This window comes from Neopsephotus bourkii, unplaced genomic scaffold (genome assembly GCF_033783945.1).
Source record: "Neopsephotus bourkii isolate Nb327-2 ecotype Australia unplaced genomic scaffold, CSIRO-AGI_Nbou_v1 NB_1258, whole genome shotgun sequence".
In the NCBI taxonomy this organism is placed as follows: domain Eukaryota; kingdom Metazoa; phylum Chordata; class Aves; order Psittaciformes; family Psittacidae; genus Neopsephotus; species Neopsephotus bourkii.
In genome coordinates, this window is record NW_026901743.1 from 500870 (window position 1) to 513500 (window position 12631).

At 44.2% G+C, this 12631-nt stretch overlaps 1 protein-coding gene across 3 annotated transcripts in view; it reads left to right on the forward strand.

Moving 5' to 3' along the window:
- Nucleotides 1-12631, forward strand: part of LOC133218499 (PH and SEC7 domain-containing protein 3-like) — a 96969-nt gene that overhangs the window by 52964 nt on the left and 31374 nt on the right. The gene's annotated exons all lie outside the window — the stretch shown is intronic.

Sequence of the window (12631 nt, forward strand, 5' to 3'; positions counted from 1 at the left end):
AGATGGTTCAAAACAACATTTTGCTTGCATTTTCTTTATCTTAATTGTCAAGCACAACAAGTGATGGGCATATTTCTTCTGCAGGAACATATATAGGCTGTCGTTTTTGCTCTTGCCTTCACTTGATTATTATTGAGACTTTCTGCAGCGTGGAGGGTTGAGACTGAGCTCCATTAGGGCCAGCTCAAGAGCTGTGTGTTTTGTAAGCTTATGCAGCCATACCATCCCAGAGTGCTGTCTCCTGATTACAGCGGACAGAAGCAGCCAGTTGGTTCTGGCTGTTGAATATGTAAGCTAATCCTGAGCTCTGCATATTTGGAAGGCATGTGTGTGTTTTCATCGAAGGTGCTTTGGGGTTTTCACATTAAAGCAGGAGATGTAATTTCAGATTAGAATGTATTGTCTGGCACAGGCTGCTTTGCTTCAGGTTTTGTTCATTAAGTTTGTGCCAGGAGTTAAATATGAAGAACAGGGAGGGAGGCTAAGCAGGACGAATCTTGTTTCATTGTCAGTAATAACGAGTGTTTCATTTCTCTTTTGTGTGACTGCTGGCATAAAACAAAAGTCTGCTTGAGTGAAGAGAGAGCACATACACTAGAATTCATAATATAGATATATATATTTTGGTAATGGAGATAAAAATGAGAGGTTGCTGCATCTGAGAGCTGACCCTCTGCCTACTGAAGTAAGTCAAAATAATTGCCCATTGTGAAATACAGATGTACCTGCATAGTACAAGAGGCAGACTTTGTTTTCTAGTATTTTTAATTTCTTTAGTTTCTCCAGCCTCTTTGGGAAACTTTTTGTTGAGTCCTCCTGCCTCAGTTCTTACTAAGGGATTATGAATACAAACTCAACTTCCTTATGTTTGCATTTAATGTCTTTATTTTTTAAAACTGTATACAGAGTATTCATTTGTCAGCAGCAACCTTTAATATTTTTCTTTTTCCAAGGATTCTCATTTCTCACTCTGCCATAGAGAGTTATGTTGAGATTAATTTGCAGGCTAATTACAGCCCTTACTGAATAAATAGGTCTCCAGACTGTGTTTAAATCACCTTCTGAGTGTACTGAGAAGAGACTTCCACTGGTGGTCACCTGCGGTTTGTTTTCCTGCTGAAAGAATTATGCAGTTGGGGCTGTATCTTGATGTTTAACACTGACGTGCTAATACTGAGGCATCCTGGTTCTTCGCCAGCCCACCCAAAGCAAGGACTGAGGCTCAGGATTTTCTTGGATGTATCAGGATGGAAGAAACTCAGTGTCAGTGTCCCGCTGTATTTGAGGCTCTTTCCTGCATGTTGCCCTCATGTCTTGGGGACAGAGGTGACACCCAGTCTTGATCTCTCCTCTGGCTTGTCTAAGATCTGCTGATGATCTGCCCCTTGTTTTTAAACTGTCAGTGGAGGAGAGTGGAGTGAGTAGCAGTAATTGTGTGTTTCAGAAGCCACATCACTGTGTCGGCAGCAGCCACCTTACCACTATATATGTGATTACAAAGGGTTAGCAGAAATTAAATTTGCATTAGTCTCAATAAATTAAGTTCACAGGGCCCTGCTTCAGCACAGTGCCAAAATGCGTATGGATTGCCCGTGCATTAGCAGTGTAGCTAATGAGCATCGGAGAGGCAGCGAGCCATCTCCCCGCATCCTTCCCCAGCTGCCCGGAGAGGAAGGACAGTTTCCACAGGGTGGCACTGTGCCCCTGTGGGAGTGAGGTCCTGAGCACCCACTGGTGAGTAATGTGCATCCGTGGGAAGAAGGTGGGTTTCTCTGCCTCGCCAGCCTTTCTGCATTCCCCCCCACCCTGTCGCTCTGCTGCACCCCTCTATGAAGCTCTGTTTCTGCTGAGCCCTGGGGCAAAGCTGAGTCGTACTGGAGGAGAAGGAAGAGGAGACACATTTTAGCAAGTGCATACATCTTTGCAGGTAGTACTCAGCCAGAGCTAGGGAAGCTTTCTGCAGCACTTAGTGTGGGCCGAATTCACAGAGTCAAGGGCGGAAATATGCTTGGGTCTAGGACAGTTGGCTGACAGGGAGAAATCAACAGTTGCCTTCAGTCAATCCCACCACTCTTGGTGCTACTGAGCAGAGAGTGCGGCCCTGAACACTTGTTTCGTCTGGATGGGAAAATAGCCCTTCAAGGGGCAGATATACCAACATGTGAGGAGGGATTCTTCTGTCTTCTGTGTGATCAGCTTCAGAAGACTTCTGATGTAAGATCTGATTGCTCCTTTTTCTCCACTCCATGAGGGAGCCATCTCTTTGGTTTTTTTTTAAGTTAATCCCAATAATAAGGACACTTCATAAGGCCTTCAGGACACGATTCTTGGTGTGTCTGATAGTGCTTTGAGAATAGAGGTTTTACTCTAGCAAGAGATGGAAATGAGAAATGCTGATATATTATCTTGTTCACCTTGTGTCTTGCTGCCTGTTCATTAACACTGAAAAGAGTTTCACTTTGGTACAGCCACCTGCACAAAGATTCATCTTTTTTCCTTCTTCCTCATTCCTTTTGTCAGATCTGAGGTTGCCTTTAAAATTGGGACCCGTAAAGGCAAATACACCAAATGGTGATTAAAAGCGTGGTTCTCCCCATAGGATCTGCTTGCAGTGTTTGTACATTCAGTACTTTGCCAGGCAGGCAGATATATATACCTTCCGTTTTATTCCATCTTAGCTCCAGTTCGGCTGTCTGTCACACATACCATTAATTGCCGTCGGCTGCTAGAAAGGACTAGACATGGAGACAGTAGCCTGATTTCCAGTTATGTACTGCTCTTAGGTGCATGCTGGTAGTTCATCCTTCCTACAGGGTTCCTATTTACATTCAGACTGGGGCAAAATCCTTGTAAATGAGAACCAGCATCCCTATCAATGGTTCTCTTCTCTGGTGTAAATCAGGAGCCTATCTCCATGGGTCTGGCTGATGTAGAAGGTGAGTCATATCTGTTAAATCCAGGCAGAATTAAGGTTATTGAAAATGAAATTTTTCAAGGGCAAGGAAGCTTCATGAAACTCTGTCCTTTGAGCTGTCACACTCCAAACACACAAATAGTATCAAGCTGTGATCTGGCAAGATGTTTGTGAATCTCAGCCCTGATCTTAATCTTTCCTATAGCAAAGGTCTCTGTCCTGGTGAGTTGAAGCCTTGGAAGGACTGCTAAATACCAGTCGTGACTGCCCATGTTCTAGTTAGTGCAGCAGTGCTCAGCTGAGAATGGGATCAGTGCTCACTCCTAAGGCTGATGGTGAATCACACAGTTAACATCTTTTACAGGTGGGGACGAGTGACAGCTTAATTGGGACTGAGAGTAACAAAGGGACCCAGTTGCAGCACTCATCTTAGTGGTTGGTATTGATGATCTGAAAGGTCTTTTCCAACCTTGTTGATTCTATGATCTCCTCAGACTGGAGTTTCCTGACATCCTAGATTAGCTGCTGCAGATGCATTTGATGGTGAGGGAAGCTGGAAGAGCGATGCAGCTCCATCATTCCTGAAAGAGATATGAGCACATCAGGAACAGTTAAAACAACTAAATCCAACCTATGGGTTGTTAACCTAAGAAAATCATGACGAGATCATTGTTCACTTATTCCTGTAGAAAAGTAGGCTGTGGCTAGTGTCTCCCTACTTGGAAGGGAGATGAAATCTGTGTGGGGCAATGTCAGGAACCTCATGACTACAGTGTAGAGGCAGTTTATCTGGAGGTAGATTCCTCCTGTGCTCACACCAGCTTTAATCTGATGCAGTGTTACTGTCTTCACTGATGATACTTTGGATTTGCATTTTGTGACCATAACCTTCTTCAAGGCTGGGCTTCCTGAGATATGAGAAGAGGATGAGATTGGCTTGGAAAGAGCCTAATTTTGGCCATGCACTTGCTTCATTTCCTGCAGGCATTGCAGTCCCCATGAATGAAGTGGTGACATAGTGCTGGCCACTGTGTCTTCCTTTTGTTGCCTTGTGGCAAGGGTGTGTGAGACTCCACTCACGTGCAGTGAGCAACGTGCAGTGAGCAACGTGCAGTGACAAGGACTTTCTTATGCAAAGAGAGGAAATGTCTGCTCTGGCCCATAGCCTGCAAGGAGTCACTTCTGGGGAAATGGATCCCTGCTTTTGTTAGGCAGCATTCTGGGAAGGGCACTGTCATTAGCCTGTGTGCTAAGTGCCACCTGCCCCTATTGTCCTGTGAATGTAAATGTCCTCTGCATCTGCTGTAGCCAGGGTACCTCATTCATGGAGTCAAGGGCTTCACCCAGCTTCTGATGTGGGCTGACTCTAGTGACTCTGCTGCCACATGATGTGAACACTGCGTGTAAGGGGGTCGTACCTGTTTGTGTGTCTTCTGCTAAGAGGTGGTAGCTCTTTGTTGACCCATCATGCTATAAGAGAGCCTCTCCATCGTGCTGAAGGACCTGGGATGCTTCTGCGGGGGGAACTTGGCTAGAGCCATCCGAGCAGGGGCTGCTGATGGAGATAAGATTCCATTCCTGTGTAAAAGATCTGCTTTTTCTCAAAGGCTGGTTTCTGGCTAGCCCTTATCTCCTGGAGAAGCACTGTAATGAAGTGACCAAATAAAGTGAAAGTTGCTTGTGCTGAATTCTTCTGAAGAACCAGTCCTCCTTAATTTCCTAAATAATCTTAATTCTTGATCAGGATTGCTGGGACATGGAATTTCCTTTAGAAGCTACAAGGTATGTTTTTTCTCATTTTGCTGTCAGTTCCCTGCACTTTAATTAAGGATTTGTTTTTTTAATATATTCTTTTTGATATTGTCTTTCTGACTCCTCTCTCCCTCTTTCCTCTTTTTTTTTTTTTTTTGTTTAATTTTCTCTCCTGTAAAAGTCCTCCAAAGCAAACACTCAATTTAAAGAGAATTACTGGCATCCTGTTTCATCCATTCCAGTCATTTCAGGTATTTAGCAGAGAGAAGTGAATGAGCATCAGGTGTCCAACACTCCACCCAGCAACCCACACTTTTTACGCAGAGGAAATCACACTAATCAGTCTGCTGTGTACACCACAATTACTCTCATCTGCAGTCTCTGCACTTGTTCCATTTCACGGCTGAGGCTCTTCAGCAAGGAATTACCACCTTCCTGTTATTATTGAATGCGGATGGGAGCATGCCAGGAGGGCAGCGCTGACTGCTGGAGCATCCTGTGGCTATCGGGAGAGAAGGGATGGAGGAGACCAAGCATCTCTGTGCCACTGAATAAGCCAGGGCTCTGCTCCATTAGACAGCTTGCCTCCTTGTTTCTCCCCCCAAATGAAGTTTTTCCTGTTAAAAATATATTTGTTGGGATAATGTTTCTGGGGCAGCCATTTCTTACCTGTTTGAAATGCATGATTTGTTAGTGAAGGCCCTTCCCAGCTGCTATTAGACAACAGAGTCTAATCCGGCAGTATAAAAGTCAGGGAACACAAAATAAAAATCATTAATCCTTGTCTTAAACAGTTGTTTGTGGAAGCATACCTTCCTTTCAGTCTCCAAAGAACCACAGAGCCATAGTGACTGAAGGGAACACCTGGCTTGTCTTTATTCCCTCCATCTTCAGTGAGGAACTTTCTGCTACAATAACCTTTGTTTCCTTTGGGTTGCAATTTTTTTGTGTGTTGTTTGTCCCATCTAAGAGTAATAACCAGGTAAAGCACGCCTATGCAGAGCTGTGAATTAAAAATTAAAAGGTTATGGTGATGCATACATTGCTTCAGATCCCACGGATATCAGTGAGTTTAACACCCTTCTGTCCTGTTGAAATGTGAATAGGTGCATTCTTTCTGCATTCCAAGATCCTGCTTCAATGCATATAAAGAGAAAAGTCTGAGATTTCTGCACTTCTCTCAAGTCAAATAAGCCCAGGTATTGTGTTGAAGAAAGCAACATAAGATAGTAACAGAAGCTTAATGCTCTCCAGCAACTCTCTGTCCCTGATCAGGGAAAGCAGAACTTTAGGAAAGGCTTATAATATAAAATTTTGTGATGGTAGTGCAAGAATAAGGATTCTTCTGTGTGGTCTAGGGCTGGTACTAGGGATTGCTAATCTTGTTAGGAAGCAGGCATTTCAGGATGGGCCTTTTTCTGCTTTTATGATCTGCATTTCTGTGAATTATTTTTGCTTCTCCAAGATTTCATCTCTCTGCTTGCTGATTGTTATTCAAAAGATCTCACCTAACTCACCACCTTTGTGTCATCAAGGAGTGAAACCCAAGCAGAGACAGCTAAGAATTTCCATTACTACTAGCTGCAATTACATGGCTCAATACCAGGCTCCTAATGAATGTCTGGGGGGTTAATTTTCATCTGTGGAGGCAAGGTCTCTTAGTGTCTCAGCCAGGTTGATCAGGCAAGTGAATCACTTGATGTTTAGCTCTTCCAGTCTGTCAGCTAGCCAAGGCTGTCAGTTGTCCTCTGCTTTAACTGAAACACTTAGCAGCTCCTGAGGATGAATGTCACTGTTGAGAGCTGTTGAGAGCTTCCCATTTCTTGTGCTGTCAGTCCAGAGGGTACAGACTGGTAGTATCCAGGAATGATGTGCTCTGCCACTTTAAAGGATGAATTTTGGGCACTTTCTGAGCTGGGAAATCTCTAATACAATGTCACACATACATTTTGGTCCCTATGACATATTACTCCCACCTCCATGTAGGTAGAAAACAAATTCTGAAAAACATTCTTTGATCTTCCACCCACTGATCTGCTTGAAATTTAAGTTCTGTGCTGCAACTCAGGGGAAGGAGGAGTAGGAATATAATTTATACCATATTTTTAAAAATGAAAAAAAAAAAAAAAACCGAGAAAACATTACTTCCATCAGTTTTAGAATTATTGCTTTATAAATCTTTGGTACTCGTTCCTTCTGTTTATCATCACACTTTTCAAATGGCATTGTAATAGTCTCTCTCTGACCTAGTTACACTGTTTTCTTTCAAGCAAGAGTGCTAGGTTGGTCCTTAAATGTTGTTGAGTTTGGGGTTTTTTTTTCCTTCTTTCCTGTGGTGTTAGATGCTTCTTTGGGTTATAAAGTATTCGTAAGATCTCGTACAAACACGGGGCAAACCCAAGCCACCTATTTTCTGCTCTGCTGACAGATGGGCTTTGTCAGGAGACGTGGGGCTTAGTAAGTATTTTGCCTGCTTTTCGGGCAAGACAGCTGAACATCACTCCATAGGTTCATGTGTTTTTGAAGAAAAGAGATGTCAAAGGTCAGTAAGTCTATTTCCCGAAGCTGCTCCTTCTACAGTGCAACACTTGCAAGCATAGACAATACCTACGTGAAACCTGTGTCGTTCTCAGGGTGGCCTCAATTCTCTCTCCTCCTTTCTGCTCCTTTTCTTCCCCCGTCTCCTTTCCTTTGTGTTGTTATTGTGTTTGCCGTCAGAATCAGCGGGCAGCGTTGAAGCGTGTTTGGTTTTGTATGCACATCTCTGGGGGAGTGCTGGGTGGTTGAGGGTTTTATTTCAGTGTTGCTGACTCTAAGCGTGCCCACTGCAGTCTTAACTGTGCATATTTTTAGGGGCTTTGGTGTTTTTGTTGATTTGTTTGAGGTGCTGCTGTAGCTGTATGTATGTTTGGCAGCTTTAACTTAACTTGGTGGTCTGTGTTAGTTCGTACCTACTGTATGGGTCACTTCATTTCTGTCAGCTCTGTTGACAGTAGAGGATAGTTTTCCTAAAAAGAGAAATTCAACAGGAGAAACTTTTTCCCTTGGAGTCTGTAGTGCTTTGTCAGGAAGTGCAACAGCTAGTCTGTGACACAGAGCTGCTTTCAGGTATGCTGCAAGGAAAGGAAAATGAGTAATGACATCTCTTCATTTGAAATGCTAATCAGGATTAAGGGGGCAAAATTCTTTGCATCCCTGTTATTTATCAAAGAGCTTGTTTTCATTAAACTTGTGGTCTCCCACCACTCTCAGCAGGGCATTTATCTTAGGAATGGTTTCTTTTGGCTCAAGATGAAGCAAGATTCCAGAGAGATACAGTGATACCAAGATTGATTTGGTCTTCCACTAGCCAATATAGTTTTGTTACTCTTCTTGCTTGTAGGGGCTTACTAATGTAAAAAGTTGGTAATAAAGACTTGTATTTATGATCACAAGCCAGCTGGTTGTGGATGCGCTTTTAGCTTGCTTCTCAATTAAAGTAGAACATACAGGCTTCAGTTGCCCTCATGGAGACATAGGAGCAACGCTTGTGTTTTCCTTGTGCTATGAGTTGAGATGGTCTAAGAGCACATGCTTACACAGCTACAGTAGCATAGGTGACATGGGATAGCTTTCTGAGCTGTAGTAATTTGACTACTTACATTGTTAAGGATTACTTTCCATGTTGTAAGAGAAATCAGAGTCGTCCCCAGGGATTCCTTTAGAGCCTATAGCATAGGTGTATGTACTACAATATAAACTATGAAATGTAGTAGAAAATGAGTGATTCTTTCTCAAGGACATCAACAGATGTTTTCTGTTGGCAAATTCAGATTGGGATAAATCCGGGGATCTCCATAAATGCCTGGTAATAATGCACTGTGGTTGGTCAAGCAGGTAGGTGGATAATTTTGGTTAACCATTTTGAAATCTTAAGTCAGCATCATTTTCCCAGCATACCTGCTGTTACCCTTTTAGGATTCCTTTTGACCTGGTTGCCTATGCATGTAAAAATGAAGGGATTGCTCTAGTATTTCTGCTGTTTACAGGGATGGCAGTTGGAGGCATTTAGATTTAATTTTGATTGTCAGCTCCCCCTAGTCAGCAGACCACAGAAATCATTATCTTAATATCAGAGGAATGTCAGTTCAATAATGTTACTGTTGATCGGTTGTTAAGCTCTAGCTCTGTAGCCATGGTGTATGAGTAGCTTATTCAGCAGAATTCAGCCTCCACTCCCTGTCCATTTTGGACAGAAGAAAAAATCAACAGTGAAGGAAGAAGGAAAGCAATCTTATGAAAGATTTAATGTTGTTGTTTTAACAAACAGTATTTAATACCAGCATTAACATGCTGCTTTTCTGTGCTGTACAAATATGTTACTGGCTCTTGAGAGTATACTTTACGTAGTTGATGTGTGCGTGTTTATGCATTTTGTTGGCTTTTGTTGTTGGTATTTTTTGTCACTGGGATCAGGCAAAAATGATGCTAATGGATTCTTGCGGCTTTGTGTGAGGACATTAGAGTTCTTTAGACACAATAGTGCAGTCCTTGGGCTTGGTCCCTGAAAGCCAGTATTGAATTTCTCTTTGAATCCCATAGCTTTTCTTCTGTTGTTGATTTGCTGAATGACTTAGGAGAGTAAAGACAGGGCTGAGTATGTTTGGCCTTCTGGGGAAACTTACAGGAGGAAGAGGTAGGAAGGAGTTTATTGCACAGTAAATTGGAACGGCTGCCTGTTTCTTCTATGTGTGATGTACTCTGCCGTAGTGCCTGTGACAGGTAAAAAGCTTTTGGGTGACTTTGAGTGGGATGGAAGGAATAGTAGACACTCTGTTTTTCCTCATCCCCTACATCTGTTTTGGCCCGAAGTTTCAATCGACTGGTTTGTGGTTTGTTCCTTAGAGGTGCTGGTAGGGAAGGTCCATATACAGGGTCTCCATTCTTTTGGTCACCCCAGTGGTGTCACTGGTCTGTTCAGACTGAATGCTGACTGAATACCTGCATTCTGCCCCTTTCCCACTACCTCTTTGCTGGACTGTGATCCAGGGGAAGATCACGTCTTCTTGGCACACCTGGAGGTTCTCCTGGGTGTGGACAGTTTTGATTTTTCTGGTATTGCACAGTAATTTCAGCCCTTCTATAAAAAAAATAAAAATAAATCCCTTCTATCCCTCTATTTATGTTCACAACCCACTTCTCCCTCAGAAATCCCTGTTGCTCAGTTACAGACAGAAATCAATCCTGTGTGCATGCTGATTTCTAAAATGGTGGGACTTCTCTAACATTGAAGAATGGTCTCCCTCCACAAGATGACCGTCACTATGTACGCAGGCTACTGACTCTGTCAGGAGTATAAGGTGTATTATCACTTGCAGAGGAAAATCAGGGGCACTGAGGAAATCTGGGCTGAATCCCTGAGCTGAAGACATTTAAGGCTTCAAAAGCATGATCTCAGGAGGCTCTATCTTGAGCAGTGTGAGCTGAAAAGAGTTTTCAATATACCACTGGAAAAATAAAACTGAACAAGATGCAGCCTGTCACCCAGAGCGTTTTGGACTGCTGCTTGGTTACAGCTGAACCAGACCTGTTCCCTAGTGAATTAAGATTCCTGTCCCGCCTGAGGATCTGCTAACCTCAGTTCAGAAGATGCTAGGTAGAGAACTGCTGCACTTAGGCAGCAGGGATAGTGCTGAGCTGCATGCAACAGAAATGTTGCCGTGATTCAGTCTAGCTTGTGTTTAATAATGAAATTGCTCTGAGTAATTCACGTTGGCCTAGGTCCGTGTGTGATATTTAAGGAATATAATTATTTCAGATGTTGAGAGTGCTTAGGGAGGTGGCCTTATAAATCCAAGAACAAGTATAATCAGCTAGGCGGGGGGCTGCGAGGATAGGGAGTGATTTGTGGTCATTTATGTAGCACCTGTCGGGACCTACTGCTTAGCTCATCTGGAGCTGTTTTCAGTGAAAATTTCCTCTAAGAAGAGGTTTTATTTGAAAAGCTTTCCCACTAACAGAGGGTAATTTCAGACAGGTTAAGTAACATAAAACATTTTCTGGAAAGGGGCACAACTAACTTAAAGCATGTAATTGCATGAGGAAAATGGTCCTCTGATCCTTCAGGTACCCCTTACCAATGACAGGTTTGTGTAAAAAGGCCGGAGCACATCTGGAATTTAATCATCATGTGTGAGATAGGGGTGGGTTTGCTAGACCTGGCTGTCATGGAAGTGAAAATGAGCTTTTCTTGTTTGCCAAGTGGGAAGAAGCCTGTACCTCAAGCAGGACAGAGGCAGGATCAGTGGGGAATCAGAAGTTTCTCACACCAGGGACAGTTCTTATATTGATATTTAGGTTCCTTGCTCACTGTTGCACTTAACCATTGTCCTTCAGCATGGTCCACACCTACTGCAATGTATGAAAAGGATTTGCACTTGTAGCATCCTTGAGAGTAACATGAGCGAAGGGTAACTGATGACCAAAGGGCTGCTGCATACTGGGAACGCAGCAGTTTCTTTTATGAACAGAGATGCAGTTAGGACCATAATACGGCTGTCTAGGCACTTGCCCACTAAGCATGTAAATCCCTGATTGCAAAAGGCTGAGAAGATATAACCAGAGGAAAAGCCCACTCAATTCATCTGCTTCTTACCTACTCCTGGGTGCTGTTGTGCGCTGAGCGAGCAGACTCTTGCTGTGCATTAGCATGGCTTGGCTGGCACTGGATGGGACTTGGGTGTGAGTGGAGCCCTGCCCCCCACCTTTTGTCTGCCAAGTGTGTTTCAGTGTGGGATTTTCTTGGTGTGTCAGGGCAGTGACCCCTTGTCCCTGGCTGCGTGTGCAGACTTGCAGCTCCCTGTACATTGTAGTGGGGTGGGATGAGAGGCTCTGGTGTCCTCCCAGACTAGTCTACTGGGTTAGTGGCACACAGTCACAGAATCGTTAGGGTTGGAAGGGACCTCTGGAGATCATCCAGTCTAATTGCTTGCCAAGGCAGGGCCACCAAGAGCAGGTTACACAGGAACGTATCCAGGCAGGTTTTGAGTGTCTCCAGCAAGGGAGACTCCATGAGTCCCCTGGGCAGCCTGTTCTAGTGCTCTGACACCCTCAATGTAAAGAAGTTCTCCCTCATGTTGAGGTGAAACTTCTTGTGTTTTAGATTATGGCCATTGCTGCTTCTCCTGTCTTTGGGCACCACTGAAAAGAGCCTGGCACCAGCCTCCTGGTACTCGTCTTTGAAATATTTTATACATTAATGAGATCACCTCTCAGTCTTTTCTTCTCTAGACAAACAGACTCAACTCCTGCAATCGCTCCTCAGAAGAGATGCTCCAGTCCCCTAATCATCTTTGTAGTCCTCTGCTGTACCCTCTCCAGTAGCTCCTTGTTTTTCTTGTACTGAGGAGCACAGCACTGGACACAGTACTCCAGATGTGACCTCAGTAAAGTCGAGTAAAGGGGAGGATCACCTCCCTCCACCTGCTAGGCACACTCCTGATGCACCACAGGATACTGTTGTCCCTCCTGGCCACAAGGGCACACTTCTGGCTCATAGTCAGCTTAGGCTCCGGGCAGGTTGCTGAACCTGGTGCTAGCCTGCTGTGAGTTCCATCTCCTCCCGCTCCCTCTGCACAAATTGTTTGCCTTTTCTGAGTTCAGAGTGATATCCACATCACACACTTCTGCCTTGGTGCTTGCAGGAGCTGCTCCACCTGCCCCGTTGTGCGGCAGCTGCCACAACCCCATGCGGAGCAGAGATCTCTCTCTCTCATCGGATGAGGTTGCCATGGCAATTCAGAGTCTGCTGTGCTCTGGGTCTCCAGGAGCCAGAAATGATGGTGCTTTTGCAACACTGGGGTAAACACCTCTCTTCTCCCTTACAGAGTGCATCCACCCTGGCAAGAGCACTGGCTGCTATTGGCATTGGCCTCCTCACCCTTTGCATGGGGAAGAGCGGCTCCAGGTGTGCTTGACGCAAAGTGT